At 42.7% G+C, this 22,451-nt stretch overlaps 1 long non-coding RNA gene across 6 annotated transcripts in view; it reads left to right on the top strand.

The window, feature by feature from the left end:
* Positions 1-22,031, top strand: part of LOC115660512 — a 36,357-nt gene extending 14,326 nt beyond the window's left edge. The window contains exons 3-6 of one of the 6 annotated variants that reach the window (XR_004002831.1): positions 6,409-6,475; positions 11,754-11,920; positions 19,563-19,689; positions 20,630-22,031. This is a non-coding gene — a long non-coding RNA (uncharacterized LOC115660512). Of the gene's footprint in view, positions 1-6,408; positions 6,476-8,656; positions 9,419-11,753; positions 11,921-15,063; positions 18,211-19,562; positions 20,403-20,629 lie in introns of those variants that run through there. The other 5 variants (XR_004002827.1, XR_004002830.1, XR_004002829.1 and 2 more) reach the window with 5 other exon arrangements.
* Positions 22,032-22,451: the final 420 nt, after the last annotated feature.

Here is a 22,451-nt window from a genome sequence, read left to right as displayed (position 1 = left end):
CAGTTGATCACAGCACCTACTTGTAAAGCCAGCCCTCAGGACCTTCTCCGTCCCTTCTTTTCTTCAGCTGTAGTAGTAACCTGCACTGTTGTTATATATTCTCCTTTTCCAAGACTTTCCATTAATATTTCTGCAGTGTTCTATTTCTTGATATGTTGTGCAGACAACTCCATTTAGTTGATCCACAGAGAGGTGTATAACTTCCTGCTCAGACTGTACTTTCCCCCACCAACATTAAAACTCTCTTCAACTACCTCTCCTCAAGTGAAGAACTCCTGGTACATTAATCGCTTGAATTCACATAGACTACGGCCCTGATTCTGAGCTCAGTGAAGCTCAGAATGGGGAGGCAGGGTATCGCTCTCCTCTCTACAAACTCTGGAGATGGCTGGGAACAGTTCTGCTCCCTGCATAAGTTATTTTATGGCTGCTTGCGAAAGCTAGCAAGAGTAAATGGCGTGCAGTGTGCTCCAGTCATCTCTTTTCTTTTGGCAGGGCCGTAAACTGGGGGGGTATAAGTGCGTGTATGCACGCAGCGTGGTGGTGTTGGGGTTGTTTCACTGGCTCTGCATCACCCCCAGAAGTCGCTTGTTTCAGGAAGATTTCCAGATGTCAATTTCTGCGGGGTTTACAGCCCCTATATGCTGGCTTTTCCGGTGGACAGAAAATATAGGTAATCCAGAAACATAGCTCTTGTCTTAATTGTATATGACACGTCTTTGTGATTTAAACATGAAACCAGGCGAAACTTGGTATTTTCAACTGAGCTTCATGCTGAGATTTGGGGTTTGTTCAGAATGACTCAAGTTGGGTACAAACCTGCACAGGTCAAAACCATTGGGAATAATTCACATGAACTGATGCATCATACACTATATGATATCTCTGGATTAATATTCCTGAACAAACACTAGGACTGTGGTAGGTATGACCTATGAAGGAAGGCCGAAGGAATTGGGTTTGTTTAGTCTGGAAAAGAGAAGACTGAGAGGGGACATGATAGCAGTTTTCAGGTATCTAAAAGGGTGTCATCAGGAGGAAGGAGAAAACTTGTTCACCTTAGCCTCCAATGATAGAACAAGAAGCAATGGGCTTAAACTGCAGCAAGGGAGATTTAGGTTGGACATTAGGAAAAAGTTCCTAACTGTCAGGGTAGTTAAACACTGGAATAGATTGCCTAGGGAAGTTGTGGAATCTCCATCTCTGGAGATATTTAAGAGTAGGTTAGATAAATGTCTTTTAGGGATGGTCTAGACAATATTTGGTCCTGCCATGAGGGCAGGGGACTGGACTCGATGACCTCTCGAGGTCCCTTCCAGTCCTAGAGTCTATGAGTCTATGACTATGCCTCCACTTTAGAGCCTATGAATTTCACTTGCAATGCCAGGCTAATTTGTTTTTGAACAAGTGCTGGATTAGGTTTTAACATTTCTTTAATCCTGTACAAAATTTGGCATTGGCTCATCAAAAACAAATTCAATATTGAATGTGAAGTGATCTTCTAAACGCTACTGTTGTTTGTTGGTGACATCATCAGCATCTCAGTTTAATTGGTTGTCCCAAAAAATCTCGTGTGTGTGTGTGTGTGTGTGTGTGTGTGTGTGTGTGTGTGTGTGGCCTACTGTTTTTAGTATCACAAATTCTTCCCCTGATTACAGGAATAAAATCCCATTGAAGCCAATAGGGTTTCGTAGCTGTAACTGAGGGCAGTATCTGGCCAAGTATGACACATGTACATCTGTTATACCATTTACAACTGCTAATTTTCTATTTTAAACATGCTTACATAAGGGAAATCAAACCTCTTGCTCCAGGGTAAAAGAGAGGTCAAAAGGTACTCTTCCCTCCCCAACATATTCAATATTGCACAAGTGGCCAGCTGCTTTTTAGCCAATGGCATCAGGAATATGCCCATGCCATACACAAAATGTACCAGTAATCCAATCCAGTATGGGAAATACTATTCCTGGTTTTTGTTATTGTTCATTGGTCTTCTCTTTTGAGAGTAAGATGTTTTAAGAAAAATCTTATTTAAATTCAAGACTTAACTTTGAATGCTAGAAGCCATTTTCTTACATGCTTATACAGTGTATTCATAGCCTGTCATACATTGCATATTTAAAAAGAATCATATATGAGAGCTGACATAATTTAAAATAAAATGTTGCTTGTTCTCTCAATGTTTAAGTTTAAATAAACATCAGAAGCACTTCCCACCAAGACTGAGAAACTAAAATAGATTTGAAAGTCTGAATTACAGTTGACATTTCTGAGCCTCAAGCTGGCAGCGGGCATCTTGCTTACGCAATATATAACATTGTTTGTGGCACTGGTAGTGGGGCAACCTGTGGAGTAGAAAACAAGCCTTAAAGAATATTTGTATTGTAACAACATGTATGGGTCCCACTATGCTAGACACTGCACAAACGCACAGTATATTAGTACTTCCATTGATTGTTAAGACAATGTTAAAATGGGATACAGAGTTTGTTGAAAGAATGTCTCCATTTTCCCTATGTCACTTTATAATAAGGGAACTGTTTCTAGTCGAAGGTTCAGAAATTCTAGCTGTTAGTAATTAAAAATGTAGGCTGCAATCAGGGCCGTCCTTAGGATTTATGGGGCCCTAGGCAGTATTATTAAACTGGTGCCCCTATGCCGGATGGCAGCCCACGCTCACAGCCTGGTGGGGGAGGGGGAGAAGGGACTTGACAGCAAAGGATAATGAGGCCATGGCTACACTAGAGAGTTGCAGCGCTGGTGAGGGGGTTACAGCGCTGCAACTTAGGATGTGGCCACACTTGCAAAGCACGGCCAGCGCTGCAACTCCCTGATTGCAGCGCTGGCTGTACACCCGCTCGAACCTCGGGTGTAGCGATTCCAGCGCTGGTGATCCAGCACTGGTCAGCAAGTGTGGACCCCACCAGCGCTTTTATTGACCTCCGGGGTATAAGGAGGTATCGCAGAATTCCTGTCCACAACAAACCGGAAGAAAGGGGGAGCTCGGAGTTCAGCCAAACTGCTTATTTAAAAAACAAACACAGCTCCTGTTTGCTGAGCGAGCAGAGGCAGGCAGGGGAATTACTTTGGAATGTTCACAGCTGTTTGCTTGAAGAGAGAAACAGCACGCTCACACGGCAGGGGGGGAGGGGGAAGTCCATGTTGAGCAGATGCTTATCTGGTCTGATGGTTATTTAGGAGTGCATAATTTGCATTTAGTGAATGAGAGAGGGTTGGGGGAAGGGGTCAGAACTTTTAAAATGATTGAAGGTAGGCACTGTGTGTCTTCCAGTCCTTAGAACTTGCAAGGCAGGTAGCTGAGAACAGTGTCAGCTCCAAAAATCCAATCTCTCTGTCTCTCCCACGCTCCCTGTTACATTCCACCCCACCCCCCTCTTTTGAAAAGCACACTGCAGCCACTTGAATGCTGGGATAGCTGCCCACAATGCACCACTCCCAACAGCGTTGCAAATGCTGCAAATGTGGCCACACTGCAGCGCTGGCCCTACACAGCTGTACAAACACAGCTGTAACTACCAGCGCTGCAGAATTGTAAGTGTAGCCATGGCCTGAGATGCCCAGCCTGCCTCATGGTGGCGGAGAGTCACAGTTCCCTGCAGAGACTTCCATGCACTCTCCCTCATGCAGAATGGACATGAAGAAAGTACCTAATTAAAAGCACTAAAATTTGGGAATAAAAAATGTCAGTCACAGGTTTTTTGATATGCCCTGAAGTTTGTCAGAGATTTATTTGCAAAAACTTCATAGTAAGGGTGAGTCAGCTGTCCTGCTGAATACAACATTACATATAATGGAATACATGATGCAGCTCTTCTCTGTTTTACATTTTCTTCATCAGTATTTCTAAGTTGAATTTATATTTTAAATGTACTCAAATCTTAAGCCAGCATTCCAGATTACTACATATTTAACTCACTGAAACAAAGACATTCTTTTAAATTAATCAGAGCGATTTAGTGTGTTCATAACAATGTTCATTGCTTTTAGAAAAAGGGAACAGTAATTTACTTTGTGTGATCTCCATAACAAGAGACATGGTTATGAAATTTCACCAACTTTAAAAAAATATGTTTCCAAACATTTTAGGTATAACAAGGATTTTGTCTTACAAAGGTACTGATTTTGCTGGAGGGTTCTTTTAAAACTAGTTTGTCGGATAGTCAGAAGTAAAGAAAGGGAACTCTTTGTCCAGCTATCTGGAAGGGAAGGACTGTTGTCCCTTTAGGGCTCTCTTCAGTGGGGAGTGGGGGGAGAGGTGGTGAAGGGATGGACAGAAAGGACAGGAAGACTTGGAAGCACTTTTTTTTTAACTATAGTAATTAAAACGTGTATTTTAGATAAGGGAGGTCTTTTGAAGGATTTATTTAAAAAACTATGTCTGAAGATCCACACATTGAAGGCTAAAGATGATTGTGCATCTAAAACTCTATGTAAGCATTTTTTAGAAATGTGATTTTATAATCTTCACCAGCTCACTAATGAAATATTTTTAAAGCAAATTTTAAACTAAGGTCCTGTAGACTGATATGTTCTGTGTAAATATTACATTAATGCACAACTGTTTTTGTCAGTAAAGTCAGAAACTGACAGTATAAAAATGTATTTGGGCATAAGCTTTCGTGGACATCTGATGAAATGGATTTTAGTCCACAAAAGCTTATGCCCAAATAATTTGTTAGTCTTTGAGATGACACAAGGACTCGTCCTTGTTTTTGCTGATACAGACTAACAGGACTACCACTCTGAAACCTGTCAGTATATACCTTGTAGTTGGCAAATGCCTGTTAAATGGCTTTATTACCCCTTGAATGTCTCTTTAACAGTTTCAATGTTGTGCTAATAGGTCTGGCAGGCTGGAGGTTTTTTCACTTTTAACTACTAGATTCCCTTCCAAGGAAGACTCACCAGGCTAGAGCAGCCATCTGTGGGAGCCTGCAGGAAGGGTCAGAACAGGGATAGGAAAGCAAGGGGGTGGACACTAAGACCCAGCGGTGCCCCAAATTTTCAGGTGCCCTACGCAGCTGCCTATGTTGCCTAAGCCTAAGGACGGCCCTGGCTACAATTTTTAAATGTGGGTGCCTAAAGATATGCACTTAAATCTGTAGTTAGGCACTTAACTAAATGTGGTCTGGTTTTCAAAGGTTCGGTGCACCCACAGATTCCACTGATGTCGATGTGAGCTATAAGAGTTTTTAGCTTCTGAAAAATCAGGGTACTCCTATTTAGGTGCCTAACTTCAGGCACCCACATGTGAAATGTTAATCTTTGGCTTCAGCTCTATTTTAATGATGTGAAGCTTCTTGCTCTGTAGGCTTTCTGAGTGCTGAATTGATCGAACGAGTAGAGTTGTCCCTGAAAAATACATAAGTATGTAATGTAAAACATAGTAAGGCAATACATTTGAAATGCAGATTATACTGATTTACTACAAGTCACTGTGAAAATAAACTTTTCAACAGTCTTCGTAGTATCTTTTTTTATAGACATTAGAAAATAATTGTCATGGAATCAAAATCAAAATAATTGAAAACTAGACTTCCGTGTTTGAAGCGTCATTATAATAGCATGGATAAGTGTCTAGCTTTCTTACTCCTTAAGATCTTCTGTGGAGGAAAACGGGTACAATAATGCAATTGGAACTGGGGTAAGCTGTCCTTTTGTGGAAATCACATTAGTTCGATTACTATGAAATGTTCTTACTTTCTTTGTACAAAAAGAACTTTGAAACTCCATATTTTTGAAGTCCTCCAGAATATTTTTGATTTTTTTTCGTCACCACCTCAGGATATTTAGGATTTAAAAAATGCTAAAGTCTAAACTCAGATACTGTACCTGTGCAGAGCACCTATTCCCATAACTAGTAGTCATATGCTGTCTATGTAGTTACGTATTCTGACGGGAAGAAGATGTATTTTGCACATACTGCACCTTTACGTGTAGAGGAGTCCTCTACTGCCATTTTGTGTTAACTGCAGATGCAGCCTGAATTAGAGGGGAAACACACACTATGCTCTCTCATAGAGATTTTATTATTCTTTCCTATGTTGATGTTTTCATTTAATCTAAAGGAAGTCATTTAATCTCTGAAAAGATATGAGTGCTCTTTGTGTATGGGAGAAAACAATGTGCATGAGCATCTCAGGGCAGAACTAGGCCCTTTGCGTTTACAGATTAAAATTCAAAAATCTGAATGGCAACAATGAACAAAAGATCCTATCAAAATACATTGTTATAGGAATGGCAAATATTTACTTGGTAAATATTGAAACTTGAGACGCTAATAAGACGCAGACTTAATCAAACTTCATGAATCAGTTTTATTACAGAATTTCTTGGCTTATTTTTATGGCATATGAAGTACAATAGTGTATATTGTATATTTTGTAGGTAATGGACCAAAACCTGCACTGACCTACACCTTGTGAGGCTCAAGTGAACTTACTGAGGCTGTGTGGTGAGTATGTCAATGCAGAATTTGGCCCAATAGCCACTTTATGTATGAAACAAACATATCTTGCATATTACCTTTCATTCCAAAGCATATTACCTTTCATTCCAAAGCATTCCTGAGTGTTTTTTAAATATATAGGTCCTGTTCTATTAATTTAGATGCAATATATGGGCTCAAAGGTGTCAGCATGACCCTGTCACTATCCAACATTAAAAGATTTTAAACGAGGTTCAGGGTTTAGTATACAGGCTGCTTAGTACTGTGGCAAACACAACATCCTTTTAACCTTTTATTAAAGATAAAGCATTTGCAATGTAAAATATTAAGTAAGACTTTTTTTTATTTTAACCACAACCCTTGTTCCTTTTTTTAAAAAAAGCTGTAGCGTTTTTATAAGGAAAACTCCTTTGTATGATAGTCTTTTAGTCAGTATTAAATATGGCAATAACTGTTCTTTTTGGGAAAGAGACAAAGTTAGTTGAGGTGGGCTGGAGCTGTCATTGTTAAAATGCAGTTCCATTTTCTGGGAGACCAAACGAGACAAACTCATGCAAGAGGGGAAAGAAGAGCACAGCAAAGATAGAAAATGCAGCTTCTACTTCTGGTAGTGACTCCCAGGGCTATGGGGTATTTAAAGGGCCTGGGGCTCCAGCTGCCGCTGCCGCAACAAAGCCCCAGGCCCTTTAAATTGCCAGCGGAGCCCCAGGGACTCCCGGCTGCCACTGCTACCCCGGGCTCGGGGCTCTGGGGGAGATTAAAAGGGCCCGTGGCTCCACTGCAGTAGCGGCGGCTGGGAGCCCCTGGCCCTTTAAATCACTGCCGGAGCCCTATTGCCGCTACCCCAGGGCTCTGGCAGTGGGCTTGCGTGGCGATTTAAAGGGCCTGGGGCTCCATGCAGCAGCCAGAACCCCGGGCCCTTTAAATTGCTGCCAGAGAACCTGGGGTAACGGTGGTGGCCCAGGGGTCTGGCAGTGATTTAAAGGGCCCGGGGCTCCTGGCTGCTGCTACTGCAAGAGAGCCCCAGGCCGTTAAATTGCTGCCTGAGCCCTGTTACTGGAGCCCCAGGCCCTTTAAATCGCCAGCCTGGGGAAGCCAGTCCAGTCCAGCATGGTGAACCAGCTCTTGCCGATATGCCATACTGGACCGTACCGGTTTACTTCACCTCTGGGCACAGGCACTCTGAGACCTGGCCAATTTGTACCAATATTGGGCTGTTTAGGGCATTGCTGTTAGGTGCCTTTCTGGTCACAGGCTTATAGCAGTGTTGCAAAATATACAGTCTTGGCTGGTTAACCTAGACTCTTATTAAACAGAAACCAAAAGGAGAGGGATATGAAAGAAGGAATCTGCCACTCTCCCAAAAAAACATAAAGTGGGGAAGAAAAAGGACACACACTAGTGTGGGGGAAGGGGGCAAAGTTTCACATTCCAGGTGGGTTTGGGATTCAGGCAGAGCAAGCGGAGGTGGTGATGTTATGTGGGTCACTCTCTTGGCCCAGTCTGGTCAAGACATCATCACCAAAGCGCTGGGGGGTGGAACATAACTACCAAAAAGCAATTTTACCAGGATGGTAGGTCTAATATCCCTACTCTTGCCAAAAGGACTATGGGGTCTTCAGTGTCCCTGCTTGGTCAATAACTTGGTTTGAACCTCCATAAGCTGGCATCTCCAACAGCATGGTATTAGGGTACACCATGCTGGAGCACTAACTCACAGGGAAGAGTGCTATGTACTGGATCATCTTGGGTTTTCAACACTGAATTTTTCTTGGCACTCTCATGCTTGTGTGGCTTAGCTCAGTCCTTCTTTACTTGTGAGACTGGATGAGATCATAGCCTGAGGGAGTATGGCTTCAAGCCACTGAATACAAAAATTTGGCCAGCAATCTGAGTATCTCAGCTGGGATTCATGCTGATCACTCTAAATTTACAGGCAAGGCAATATTTTATGGACAGCAATTTATTTGACATTGATTCAGTGAAGATTTAATTAACTGTGAAATCAATTGAAACAGTTAAAATGGGATTGTAATATTCACAACACCTTTGATTCTGGTATTTATTAAACCTTTGAGTGCTGGTATTTTGCAGGCTGCTAGACAAATGAACCATGGAGGTAAGCTAAGCATGCCACAGATGAGTCAATTCATGAGAAAGATGGAATATTTTTTCTTTCTCTCTTAGGATCGGGGGTCATTGCCCCATCACTTACTGTTGATCCAGCCTGGGGTGCAATCTGATTAATAGGAAACAGCATCGCTGAGCCGGACATGTGCTGTGGTCTGCTAGGTTGATGTAGCTTGCTGTCCTGGAAACGTAGTAGCATACGTAAACTAATAGGGTTGTGGTTATACAAAGTGTGGATCATGATGTCATCTCACGAGGGTTTCATAATGTCTCCTCAGGGAATAAATGATTTGTTTGTTAAAGCTTAAGATTTGTTTGTAAAGGAAAAACAATACGGTGCATATCTCTCCACATGTGCAGATTGTAAATTCTTCCCAGTGAAATGAGGGATTCAGCCTGTGAGGTGATGGGCATTATTGTGTCTATTGAAGTCAGCAACTTACATAATCAGGCCCCATTTGTGAGCTTTCTTAAGAATACACTTATCTTCAGCCAAAGCTTCAACTCTGAACTGAACTTCTTTTCACCCCATACTGAGGAGTTATATATTGGACTCACCCCAGGAGGGAGAAATCGGATGTCATATTTAATCAAAACACACCTTTGACCAGCCGCTCAGCGTGATGGGATGTCACAATTGCAGTTGAGGAATTTAAACCCTTTATCTAACCTCCATTATCACAATTGCAGATATTGTGTACAGATGTATTCACATGGGAAATGGCTTGTTATTACTTGCCATGACAAAAGAACCTTCAGTCGTGTATTGTCCCACCCATCGTGTGCTTGTTCAGTGTTTTTGTATAAAATGCAAATAAAAGCCAGTCTGAAATATAAACAGGCTTTTCCGGGCTCTGTTGTGTTTGGGATTCAGCAAAGCTGCAGCAATGAGAGACTGCATGAAGAGCCAGCTCTGTGTGTGTTCTGATCTCACTCTGAATGAGGTAATAGGTGAACTCAAGATTGGACTGGACTGATGGTATGTGTCAGAAAGAAGGGAGGCCAGAACTAACTGAGCAATGAGTGTGGTGAAAACTCCGTGGGTGAGACTAGGCTGGCAAACAGCATTAATGCCAAAGGGAGTTGTACTCTGTTACCAGATTTTCCTGTTACTTTGGGGTATGTTCATTTATTAGGGTTACTCTTCTGGGGGTGGGTTCTGTAATTCTATCAATGTGCTGCTTGTGTCACGTGTGTTTTCATATGGAGCTCTACTCCTCCCTGCTGCAAGTCCCCTCCCAATGGAGCTATCCTGCAGGACCTAGATTCCCAAGGGCTGGGTTCCTCCAGCCCCAGAATCAGATGAACACATGCACACTAAAAGAGCAAATCTGAGTGGACCGGGTCAATCAGCACTCTCAAGCTTATATGTCCCTGGACTCAGTGGGCTGGGTCAAGCAGCACTTCAAGCTGCCACCCTTATATACCTCAAGTACCGCACCGGACTAGAGTAAGCCTGAGCAGGCTGGGTCGAACAGCACTTCCAGGATGCCACCCTTATATGCCCCTGAACTCAGCAAACTGGTTCAAGCAGCACTTTCAAGCTGCCACCCTTATATGGCCCTGGTCGCAGTAGTCTGGGTCGAGCAGCACTTCCAAGCTGCCAGCATTGTATGTCACAGGTGCAGCACATCTCTATCCCCACTTTCATATCATGATTGTACTGGTAGTAACCCACTTGATGAGCAAACCTCACAGTGTTTTTGGGTGCTACAGGGATCTTAGCTTAGGTAAAAGAAGCATTGCTGCAGAGTGAATGGGGAGTAACAGAAGAGTAACGTTCAGAGAGAGAGAAGCAACCAGCTTAACCATAGAAGATATTTATTGAATAATAGTGATAACTACACAAGGAGAGCCTAAACCAATGTAACAGTTACATTATTAAATGTTAATACCTCAGGTAGAAAAGAAAACAGAGAGAGGGAGGGAGGGATCTCACCCACTTCATGATGATGGCAGCTCAGGGTCCTGAGTGCTGGAGACAGGCAGAGCAGATCAGTCAGGAGAAGATGGAGTCTCAGTGGAACTGATGCATAGCTTGGATCCGAGCAGCAGAACACTGACTTGAGTATAGATTGTTGTTTCTCTACAAAAACCTCCATGGTTCAAGGGAGAACACTAGATTTGTTTATGAATAAACTGATGTCTCCAGGGTTTTCTTTAGGCTAGACGTTAGGAGCTGATCACTCTTGGTTATGGGTGGTGTTTTCTTCCAGGGAGCTCACAATGCAATTAGGCAGCTCCAGTATTTTGGATACCAGTCAAGGATTCATTACTAGAACTAGTCTGATAACTGCTGAGCTGGGTGTGTGCAGGCGTTGGTTCATTAACATCTGGAGTAGAGATCCCCCAGGATGCAGTGCTTCCCTGCTTTTCTGGTCCCAGAGTTCAGTGCAGTTCTCTGTTCTCCATTTTGTATGCTAATGGAGATGCCTTAATTTTGACACAGTTGTCAGGAGGGGTCTAGGTGTGTCTCCCAATGCCCTTCACTGCTCTCTGCAAGTCTTTGATCAGTTTCGGTTCAAGCAGAGACTGATGGCTGGATTGTCTTTCACGAGTCATGAGAGAAGGCCAGCAAACAGCATTAATGCGAAAGGGAGTTGTACGCTAAAGTTCCTGAACTGAAGGTTGAGAATGTATGTCAGCCTATGAACTGGAACTTTCAAGAATATTTTTTTTAATGGAGTAAGTATCTGAGGATGTCAGAATGGAGAGTTTACAGCTCCTTAGTGGCAGGGGTGGCTCTAGACTTTTCGCTTCCCCAAGCATGGCGTCATGCCGCGGGGGGCGCTCTGCCGTTCACCAGTCCTGCGGCTCCGGTGGACCTCCAGAAGACGTGCCTGCGGAGGGTCCGCTGGTCCTGTGGCTTCGGTGGAGCCGTGGAACCAGCAGACCCTCCACAGGCACACCTGTGGAAGGTCCACCAGAGCTGCGGGACCAGCGGACCCTGCGCAGGCATGCCGCCGAAGGCACCCTGCCTGCCGCTCTTCCGGTGACCGGCAAAGTGCCCCCCCCGCGGCATGTCGCCCCAAGCACGCGCTTGGCGTGCTGGGGCCTGGAGCAGCCCCTGCTTAGTGGCACTCTTAGCAACAGTTATTGGGGATTGCAAGAGGTCAATGGAAAACACTATTGACTTTCTGCTCTTCCTTTACAGAGCAAAGAAGGGTGTGCTCAGAACTCAGACTTGGACCCACTCACTTGGTGGCACCATGCAATGAAGTGCTACAAGCCAGGCTCCCTTGCACTCAGCTAAACTCTCTGAGGCTCGTTTATACTGACTCGACTGATGTGTAAGGGAGATGGAAGAAGGGCTGAGAAAGTGTAAGTTAAAGTAGCTGCCATTCTATTTTACAACTCCTCCTACTCTTTATTGCTTGCATAACCTACAACAGTTTAGGTTGTTTTTCACATGGGGATGTGAGTAGGTCTAAGTTAGTCTAAGGTCAGTGTTTAGAAACATATATAAGCTGTAAGTCATTTACTTTTTGTACTTCGCATTATTTCTTTATGAAAATCAATAAAACATTAATCACAACACTCCCCCCTCAAAGAAACCCCAACAAAAAACAAAACAAACCCTTTTTACTATTTAAACTGAATTTGAAAATAAAGGCTTGTTTGCAAAGATTAATGCATATTAACCCTTACACTCTTGGCTGGATCGCCAAATTGTGTTGTGTTAATTTTGATAATATAAATGGGCCCAGAGTCTCAATGGGGTTAACGTGACTCTGTCACTGTACAGCACTAAAGACAGGGTACGTAATTCAGGGGTACTGATAAAATGAAACCCTTACTTAATACTTTGTACTTCAAATGCTTTAAATGTTTTTCTTCTTTTCCTGTGTCTTTAATGAAAGGTTCTAAAGATTTGTATTGGTGTTTGTTGCCATGGTACTAAGCAGCCTGAGGTCTCTGTACTCAAACTCCTGAACCGTGTTTAACCCTGTGCAGTGTTGAACAGTGAGAGGATCATTTTAAGACTGACTTTCTGGGTCCTGGGCCCATTACTCCATTGAAATTACACACCAAAGGCAATTAGGCCCAGATCCACAAAGGTACCTAAAGCCCAGATTTAGGCACATGCCCCTCCTTCCCTCCTCCTGCTGGTTGGTGTGAAGTAAGGCAGGCACCTAACTCATTCACACAGGAAATGCCCTAGGGACTAAAGCTGCCTGGCTGTCAGCAGCTGGTTCCTGTTCACGGATCGCTAAACAGAGAAAGGTGCCTCCTGCAGCCCAGATTTAGGTTTATTATTCTTTTTGCTCACATATGGTATAAGTTATTAATGGTCATAAAATGATTAATTGATTGCAGTGTGGTTTGTTGAGGCCCTTATGCTTACTCATGGCAGGACCAGAGAGCTAGGTGAGCCCCCGGTTACCGAATGACTGGGATGACATATCATGAATGCCTGTTGGTGAAAAGGATTAAACTTAATTGGCCTAATGATGAAATGGCTCATTAGTGTAATTAACATCAATCTGAAAATAAAGGTGTGGACAATAATTGTAACCAAGGCCAATAAGGAATAGTGGGATTTTAATAGAAATCAAGGTTTAAGGGACATTAGCCCAGCAGATTCAGTAACAATCTTAGTTTCATTTACAGTGGCTGCCATTGACAAGATAACCTTTACCAGTGCCGTGATTCCCAACGTGAGTCATCGGCAGTGCTTGAATCTGGAGCCACTAAAGCATAGATCTCTACTATCAGAGCTGAAGGAGTAACTTTGTAAGAGGGAAGCGCTAGTAGGCAGTTGTCCTTTATGTGGACCAGCCACTAAAAGGGAAGGAAACACACTCTGCAGGCCTGTTATGCCAACAGTCGCCACACAGTAGTATTAGAGATATTGCAGTGTTTGCTTCCTCCCTATTTTTTGGTGCAAAATACATCTTCCGTAACCAAAGACAAGTTAAAACAAGAATGAGAGAGAATGAATATTAAGCAAACCTGCTACACTTTGTATATGTGAGCTCATGATGGATGTCTATGTGTGAATCTTAATCATTGGTGCTCAAATTCCACAGTATCAGGGGCTGATAGGTCTGGTACCCATCTGGGTCTCAAAATGATACTGGGACCATCTGGGAAAAATTACATTCAAGACGACTTCCCTTTCCAGATCTTGGGGCTGCCTTCGTGATTGGGGCCTTGAGTGCTTCTGTAATATAGACAGTAAGGATTCAAGGACTAAGCAGGAAGGTTTAACAGCTTAGAAGGTTGAGGCAAGACTGCTGGACTTTAATTCTTCTTTGTCAGGTCTCTCTTAAAGGGTGTCGGGAACACTGTTCCAATGCTAAGTAAATTTGCAAGGTATCTCATTCACATTACAAGATACCTCAGACGTATTTAGGGCCTGCTCCAACGCTTATTGAAGTCAATGGAGAGACTCCTATTGACTTTAATGGATCTCTCCATTGACTTGAATGGACTTTGGATTAGGCCTGCATGAAACACCCCCATTTTTGTCCAAAAGTGGATTTCCATGAAAACAGGTGGGCTCTTCCTCCTACCCCAGATATTTGTAGGATCAAAATCTCATTCGTGCAAATGTTCACAACAAGGAAATAAAAATGGATGAAGTGGATTTTGGATTTGTTGGCGTAGTTGTGCTATTTCCCCCCTCACACACTGAGCCTTGCTGAACATTTAAACAGAACAAAACCAGGAAAGGAAGAATATAATTAGTTGTGAAAGTGAGGGACTCTCAGCGCTGCTTAGAGCTAAATAGCCTTCAGGCAGGTGCCATGTGAGCTTCCCTTCTACTGCTCTGACAATTCACCTTTTCTTCACCTTGCTAATCCAATTGGAGCTGGGGCAATCTCTTGTCATATACCCGATACTAAGCCAAACACACCTGGGTTGGAATTTATTACAAACCTAAAATTCAGGCCAGCTTTGATATTCTACTTAGACCTTTCATCAAGTCTTGGGCCATGTTTGGAATGAACCTAAGCTGATTTACGGTTTTGAGAAAAAATCAAGAAATCCTTAGTACTTCGGCTGCGTTCCAGTGAGCTTGGGCCTTTCTTTGAATCCCAAGTCTCCCAGCTTCCAATCCTGTTCTGTACTCACTAGACAATCTGGTCCTAAGTATTTTACCTATTGAAGACGTGAGATGGTCTGTAATAGAACATAAGAACGGCCATACTGGGTCAGACCAAAGGTCCATCTAGTATCCTGTCTTCCAATAGTGACCAATGCCAAGTGCCCCAGAGGGAATGAACAGAACAGATAATCATCAAGTGATCTGTCCCTTGTCTCCCAGAAGCACAGTATAACACAACATGGCCCAGGATTTCTCAAACTCTGTTTATAGCAACACTTAATAATCAAGCTCCTGGGGGCGAGGTTGAAGCTACCTGCTGTTGAAGCTAGCAGAGTACTTCTTAGTAGTCATTAAGGCTTAACTTGAGATGTAAATCTGCCTCCTAAATTCTGTCTCTTCTCTCTCCCCGCAGCCTCCCAGTGTGTTGGAAGTAATGAACTCACTGCTGAACTGGCAGTCCTATTCTATTCAGATTCTTACAGGGAGCCCATCACTGCGATTTCTGAACAGGTCACAGATGAGACTGTCTGCTTTCATAATTATGAATTGCAGTGTGCCTGAGCGGTGCCAAGCAACTGTACTTCTTTTCAGCCTTCCATGGAAGTGAAGGGCACTCAAGTCACAGGATTGCCCCTCTCCCCACCCCTCTGTGTTAGTGTATGGGGAGGAGGTCTGCCTTAAAATCCTGCCTTACTCAAAAGTTCAGCATGTTTGCTGAGAGATCCCTGAGTGTCAGCTCCAGGGCAGCCGTGGTGTGTTGCTTTTGGACTAGCTTGTAACTGCACTGAGGCTCCCCTCTCCTCTCCCCTCTCTCCCCCCTACCCAAATCCTTAATTTGCAGCTTACGCAAATAATGTATCTTGTGTCTTGACTGACACCAGAGAGAACACATGGAAAAAAGAAGGGTGGATAAAATTCTGTATAGTATAGGAAAACGCCTTGGAGGCAATGCAGTCACATTGCATGACTTGTCTAAAAGGTACAACGTGAATTTTATAGCAAAGCCATCAGCCAGTTCCCATTACTTTCAGTTAATAATTATTTCCAGAAGATTAAGAACAGTGAAAGAGATTGGATGGATATTTATGTTTAACCAAGTGACCTTGTAAAGTTTATGTAAGTCATATCACAATAGGGATTATAGATAAGTTCACATCCCACCTGACAAAAATGGCCCTGGAATCATTGTAAAATATCAACCTTTAGAACAAGGTAAAACAAAAACCCCATTAACTAAGTCATCTGTAGGGCTGCACTCCTTTTAGTAACTACTGTTCATACATATGTCAAGAGTCAGATTTCAGTGCATTGAACAAAAATACAAGAGGTGTGGAGAGATTGGTTTGGAGAACTGTTAACTTCTCCAGGAGCTATGGAAAAGGAAAAATAATGTACCTTAAGGCTCCAGACAGATATGGATTGTTCCCAGGTTTATCTGTTACATCAAGGTTGCTAGAAACACGCAGAATGAATTAACAAGGCAAGCTATAATTCTCAGTACAGGTTTGTTGACGGTACACTGTTGCTAGAAGCCTGCAGCAATACAAACACAAAGATTTCTGCTTAAAAGAGAATGTGTTGGGACAGTGTCTGAGGAGATTATAGAATTCTAGAGCCTGTACATATGTTAATTTACCTCTGGCTGATCATATTCAGCAATAAGAATAACGAAGCTGCAATTGCAAAGGTGTTTTTTGTTAATACAGTGTATTAGCAAGATACATGGTTTTTCTTCAGTCTGATACAGAATACTGTGTTGTCAGATGCAGCAAGGCTCAGCCTTGGCACGAGCCTTTCACTATTAACAATAAAACAGAAAAGGATAATCTGTGCATAATACTGAGAGGAAGTAGTATGGTCCAATGGACAGAGCACAGCACAGGACAGGGCATTAGGAGACCTGGGTTCACTTCCTGACTGTTATTTGCTATTACTCACTGGGCAAGTAAGTTAATCTCTTTGTACCTTGGTTTTCAGCCTTAAGGGTCTGAAACTTGCTCCCCCTTGACATCCAACTCTGCCCAGTTTTAAGTATGTTTGTTTTCTTCTAATATCTTCTACCCCAAGTTTAAAACTTTTCCTTATGCATTGTGAGATTCCCTTTATGAGTATGGTTATCATAATACTGCATTTATCCTTTTCTAACGTGCTTTTTAAGAATTGCAATGCAGTTACGCCAAGCGTATTGGCAGGAGGGCATTTGATAACATTTGTTAATTATTGATTTATATTTTGAACGATGTTTTGAGACCCTCGTCAAGGTCAGAGATTTGATGAGGCATAGTCTTTAAGAATGTTTATCCCATTTCTTGATCTGTAATAGTAATCTTAAATTATTTCCTTTTTTGATTCATCGAGGGAAAGATGAGTTTATATGTAAATTTATACATCATCAAGATTTTAAAAAAGTGGATTTTAAATATGCTTAATTTCTCTTAAGCATGTGCTTAAATGCATTGTTGAATCAGGGCCTTCTCCCGGTAGAAATCAGCTCAGCTCAGATAGTGCTGTGATGGGCAGCAGCATTGAACCCTCCTAAGATGGGTAAGATAGGAGTAGCAGCAGGAAATTCAAGTTAGCTACACCCATGTTTGGAGCCAGTGTGAGATCAGAATCCAACCCCATGATTATAATATAATACTTTTCAGCTGCATTACTAGTACCACCTTTGATTATTACAACAGAAATAATTTCAAAGGTGACATTTGCATTTCCGCCCTCAAGAGGCCCATTCCCACAATGTGCTGAACACCCTCACCTCCTGTTACAACAGCTCATCAGCATGCTTGACACCTTGTAGGACTTGGCTCTTATGGTGCATGTGCTTTGCGTTTTGCATTCTCTCAGTTTGCACAATACGATTTGAGTGAGTTTGTTTATTTATGGGCTTGCTCCTGCAAACACGGACATTCTGAGTTTGTGGGATCAGCCCCTGTATCTAATTTTGGTTGCTTTGATTTCAGAATATAAATTATGGAAGGATACAGGTCCTAGGCATTCATGACAGATATCAAACATGCAATCCAACTAAGACAGACGACAAGCAAACCAACCACTTTCCTCTACACACAAGAAGCAGTCCATAGAACTATCTGAACTCTCTTAAAATCCTAATCCTCTCTGATCACAAATAAAATCCTCACCCAAACCTTCCTTAAATCTGAGTTCTAACCAAACAAATGGGCTTTGCAGCATGCTTTAGAAGTCAGCGCACTTGAGCTACTCCAGACCAGGAGATGAAATCCAAAGTGTCACAGAGAATGCCCTGAATTCAGGATGCCCAACTTGGGCCTGATTTAGAGAGGTGCTGAGCACCCACAACTGCATATGGCATTTAGATCACAGGTACAGCAAGAGGTGCCAGTTAGCATCAGGACTCCATTGTGCTAGGCACTGCACAAACACATAGGGAAATACACATAGCTGGGGGTGTTCTTCCCAGCTCAAGGAGCCATACCGCTGACAGTTCTGATTGAGCTAGAGCAATGGCACTCAAACTTTTGTACTGGTGACCCCTTTCACGTAGCAAGCCTCTGAATGCGACCCGCCCTTATAAATTAAAAACCCTTTTATATATTTAACACCATTATAAATGCTGGAGGCAAAGTGGGGTTTGGGGTGGAGGTTAACAGCTTGTGACCCCACCCCATATAATAACCTCGCGACCCCCTGAGGTGTCCCGACCTCCAGTTTGAGAACCCCTGAGCTAGAGTTCTAAAAAATAGTGTGTAGCCGTGGTGGTGTGAGTGGTGGGAGGGGCTTTTGACACCAAGTATGTACCCAGTGTCTTGGAGGGGTATGCACTGGGGGCTAGTTGCTTTTGCTGCCATGGCTACCCTCTGTATTGAATGCACTAGCAAGATCAGAGTTAGCACAGAGTTATTACCTCTCCAGCTCAAAGAGCAGATGTACCTGTAGAGCTGTCCATCTGCAGTGGAGGAGTGAAGCACAGAGACATACCCAGGTGGTATGCTGTACCCAGCTCCCCTGGCAGGCAGAGCTGCAGCAGCTGTGCCACAGGGGCTTTACTACTCCACTCGTGGCAGCACAGGGGAGTGGCGGAGGTGGGGTCAGGGCAGTGTCGCTTGACCACAGCTTAGCGCTGTGGTTGCTGCATGGGGTGGGGACACCTTGCACGCCCTGCCCTCACCTCTGCTGTTGCATAGTTTCCACTGACGGTATCCTAAACAAGCTCAGGCTCTGGTACACTCATGGGATACAAATGTGCATCTTATTAGCATGTCATACAGGCTTATATAACAGACATATGTCACAGAAACTGTTTCAAGTTTTTTAGTTTACGCCAGCCGGGTCTTCGCAGGTTGGGGCACTTTAGAATCCACACCCCTCTAGTGCACGTTTCCAACCTGTGTAAACAAGCCAAGCTTTGCCCAAGCTTTTTTTTTTTTAATTGTATGTCTTTTATTACAGACTTTGAGCAGACTTAGATGAATAATGAAGTGCAGGGAGAGTGAAACCCAGCCAGGCAGCAGGGCTTGAGCTGGCTCCTTTTCCTGTCCGCTTTGTATTAGCAATAGGCCACCACACTTCCAAGGTAAAAAGGGAAAGTGGCAATAGATCTGTCCAGCTCCGTGTTTCAGTTATTGAGTTGTAGGGCCTCTCAGTGCATATTAAAGATCCAAACACCCCTAGGGCTTTCTGACAAGGGGACCAATTTCCATTTGTGACCCAGAGAGGCTTTGAGCACATCTGTAGCTATCTATAAAAATCCCCTAAGTAGCTCATGCGAGATGCCACTGTTTCCAACAACATGCCTGATGCGAGTTTCCAACAATTGTAAGCTGATGGTTAATAAGCAAATTGTATCTCTGTATATAATAACGACTGGCACTGGCTGGGGGTTAACTCTATGATCTGAGGTATATCTGAATTCTCCTCTCTCCTTTCCAGAACAAGGCTGTCTCCTGAATGAAAGAAAAATAAAACTGAGAATAGGAGCACAGCGATTATATTATTCCAGCACAAAGAGTGTCAATTTAAGGACTATTAAACTTGACCTGAATGGGGAATGGCTCAGGTACAGTAAAGCAAAAACAGAGCTGAAAAGAACACAAACTTTTTGGTAATAAAATTAACAGTTAATGATTTCTTTAATTTCTTAGCTGTTTTTGGAGCACAGAAATTTCTCTTATTATGATTTTTTTTTGGTACTGCAGTAGTGCCTAGAGGACCCAACCAAGGTTAAAGGCCTAATTCTGTTAGGTGCTGTGTACCCCTCCCCCCAAGAGATTATTTCTATCCCAAAGAGCTTATGATTCATAGTTATTTCTCAGTGACCTATGCACAGATTTGAAATGGACAATGGCAAGTATAAAAATTGATCTCTTTTCAAAATACATTTGGAATTATGATATTTGTTTTTGTATTTCTTCAAAAAATAAGCATTTGACTGGAAATTGGATAATTGTTATGCTACTGGATCTATTTTTGTGCAAAAGTCCTCAACTTTGCCTGCTTGCTCATGCAAACTCAAAATGCCAAGCTTGTCAGATTTCACAGTGACTATTTTGCATATCCCTACACAATAAAATGTCTCAGGAATATATGCAAAGATTTCAACTGCATTTTAAAAGCAGACTGTAGCCCAGATTTTCAACATCTATGTAAACTGAATTGGTCCTCTGTTTTATCTCACTGTCCTCAATCCAAAAAATTTCTCTTTTGTTATGGATGGGTCTCTCTTACTGTGATGTAGATAGTAGTGATTTTAATAAATAACTATAATATGTATGTGACTGGCTGCAGAGACTTTGTTCTGGCAAATAAGGCGTTAATGGCAACATAAGTTACAGGTGCTGCAGGGAGAGGCCATAAAATCAACTGCCCTAGACAGGAGGGAAAGACTGCCTATGAGAAAGCTATCCTGAAAATCTTAGGGCTGTGGGTTAGGGTTAAGAAACCCTGATCTGGGGATTATGTTTGTGTTACTTTTTGAAGAATTATCTTTTTTTCCCTAGGATCAAGAGATAAGCTCCTCTCTGGAAAAGGTGGGATCTGACTGGTTCACCCTGTGGTTTTGTGCTGAGCTGTTCAAATTTCTCTCCTTAGGGCCAGCCTGGCAGTCCAAGTTGCAGCACAAGGCACTGCAATGTCAGGGGAATTTGAGTCTGAGTCAAAGCTGTATTTGGCTGAATATTTGGGTTTCTTAGCTCTGAAAGTCCATTCCCTGCTAATACACTTGGTAAATCCCATTCAGATTGTTGGGAGTTTTGTGCAACCATCAGCTGCAGAATAGACCACTTAGAATTGAGCAGAACTAGAGCTGGCAAAGGTCAACCAAGGGAAAGGAAAAGTGCAAGTTAGGAACATAGGAATTACCAGACTGAATCAGAACTGTGGTCCATCTCACCCAGTGTCCTGTCTCTGAAAGTGCCCAGTACCAGTTGCTTCAGAGAAAGATGCAAGAAACCTTGCAGTAGACAGTTAGGGGATAGCTCCAAGATAATGTGTCCTTCTCATTCCCATTAGTTAGCGGTTAAAGTATGCCCTGAAGCAGGCATGTTTATGTCCCTTCCAGAAAATCTGTTTGTTTTTTTTAAAAACATTGACTTTATTATAACTGAGTATTCTTGTCAGTCATATAAATACCTAATCCTGCCAAGGTCTTGATCCCAATGATTTCCTGTGGCAATGAATTCCACAGGCTAACTATTTCAAAATATTTCTTTTGGGCAGTGTCAAATTTGCTGCCATTCATTTATTTGAAAATCTCTTTGTTCTTGTATTCTGAGGAAGGGTGAACAGCAACACTTAATCTACCTTCCCTATAGTAAATCTATAACTCCCTGGGTTCCATATAATGGTGAAAGGTGTATGTACCTATTGAATCAATTATCTTCAGTAAATAAACCAGCATGTTTAACTATCTTGGGCACATTCCGTTCCAAGTACGCTGCACTGACTGAGGGTCATCATGTGATGCTGCTGATACGATTAAATAACCAGGGCTGCCACTTGCCATTATAAACATGGAGAAATGAAGATAATAAACTCTGAGGTTGTGACTGGGAAAACCACATGTTATGCTTTCAAATGATCATGCTACCTTGAACTCAGAATAAATATTTATAGATATGCTGAGATCATGATAAGAGAGGAAAGTTCCTCTCTGGCCTCATTCTTAGTTTAGTCTCTGCCTAGCCATAACCTACAGCTCGTTTGTCTGAAATTAAAGTGTTTTTTTTTTTGGACAACATCAATATTGAGGAAATCGGGGACACTAGAGCCCAGTGCCTGAGAACTGAACCACCAAGGCATACTGCAATCAGAAATAGTGACTCTGCGCACACGCAGTTCTCCAGGAGGTGAGCAGGACTGACAAATGTGGCACTAGCCCAGCACTTAATTTGTGCCAGGGCTCAGCCTTGGCAAGCCCTGGCACAGACACCTCTAGGTTTGGCAGTTCATAGTCCCAGCATCTGTAAGTTCACTGCATCAGTTATGAATGTAAAAAAATTGCTTGAGCTGCAGCATCTAATTGCTTGAGCCCGGGTACCTCTTTCTTTACAAAGTAAGCACTGCACGAGCTTCCTGTGCATTGGGATTGTACATTTCAATTTGCTTAAAACCAAGTGCAGGAGGCTCCCTACTGATTGTTTCTCATTAAAGAGGAGGAAAATATCTATATTTATTTTTAAGCACAACAGATGCAGTGAAAGAGGATGACACAGCCTAGCTGTGAGAGTGGCCAAGTAATTTCAGCTCTCTATGCCTGGGTTTACCCATATGTAATGGGGCTGTAATTCTTGGCTAACTTGCAGAGGGCATTGTGAAGTTTAA

Source organism: Gopherus evgoodei, chromosome 12 (genome assembly GCF_007399415.2).
Source record: "Gopherus evgoodei ecotype Sinaloan lineage chromosome 12, rGopEvg1_v1.p, whole genome shotgun sequence".
Classification (NCBI taxonomy): Eukaryota; Metazoa; Chordata; order Testudines; family Testudinidae; genus Gopherus; species Gopherus evgoodei.
This window is presented reverse-complemented; position numbering and strand designations above follow the sequence as displayed.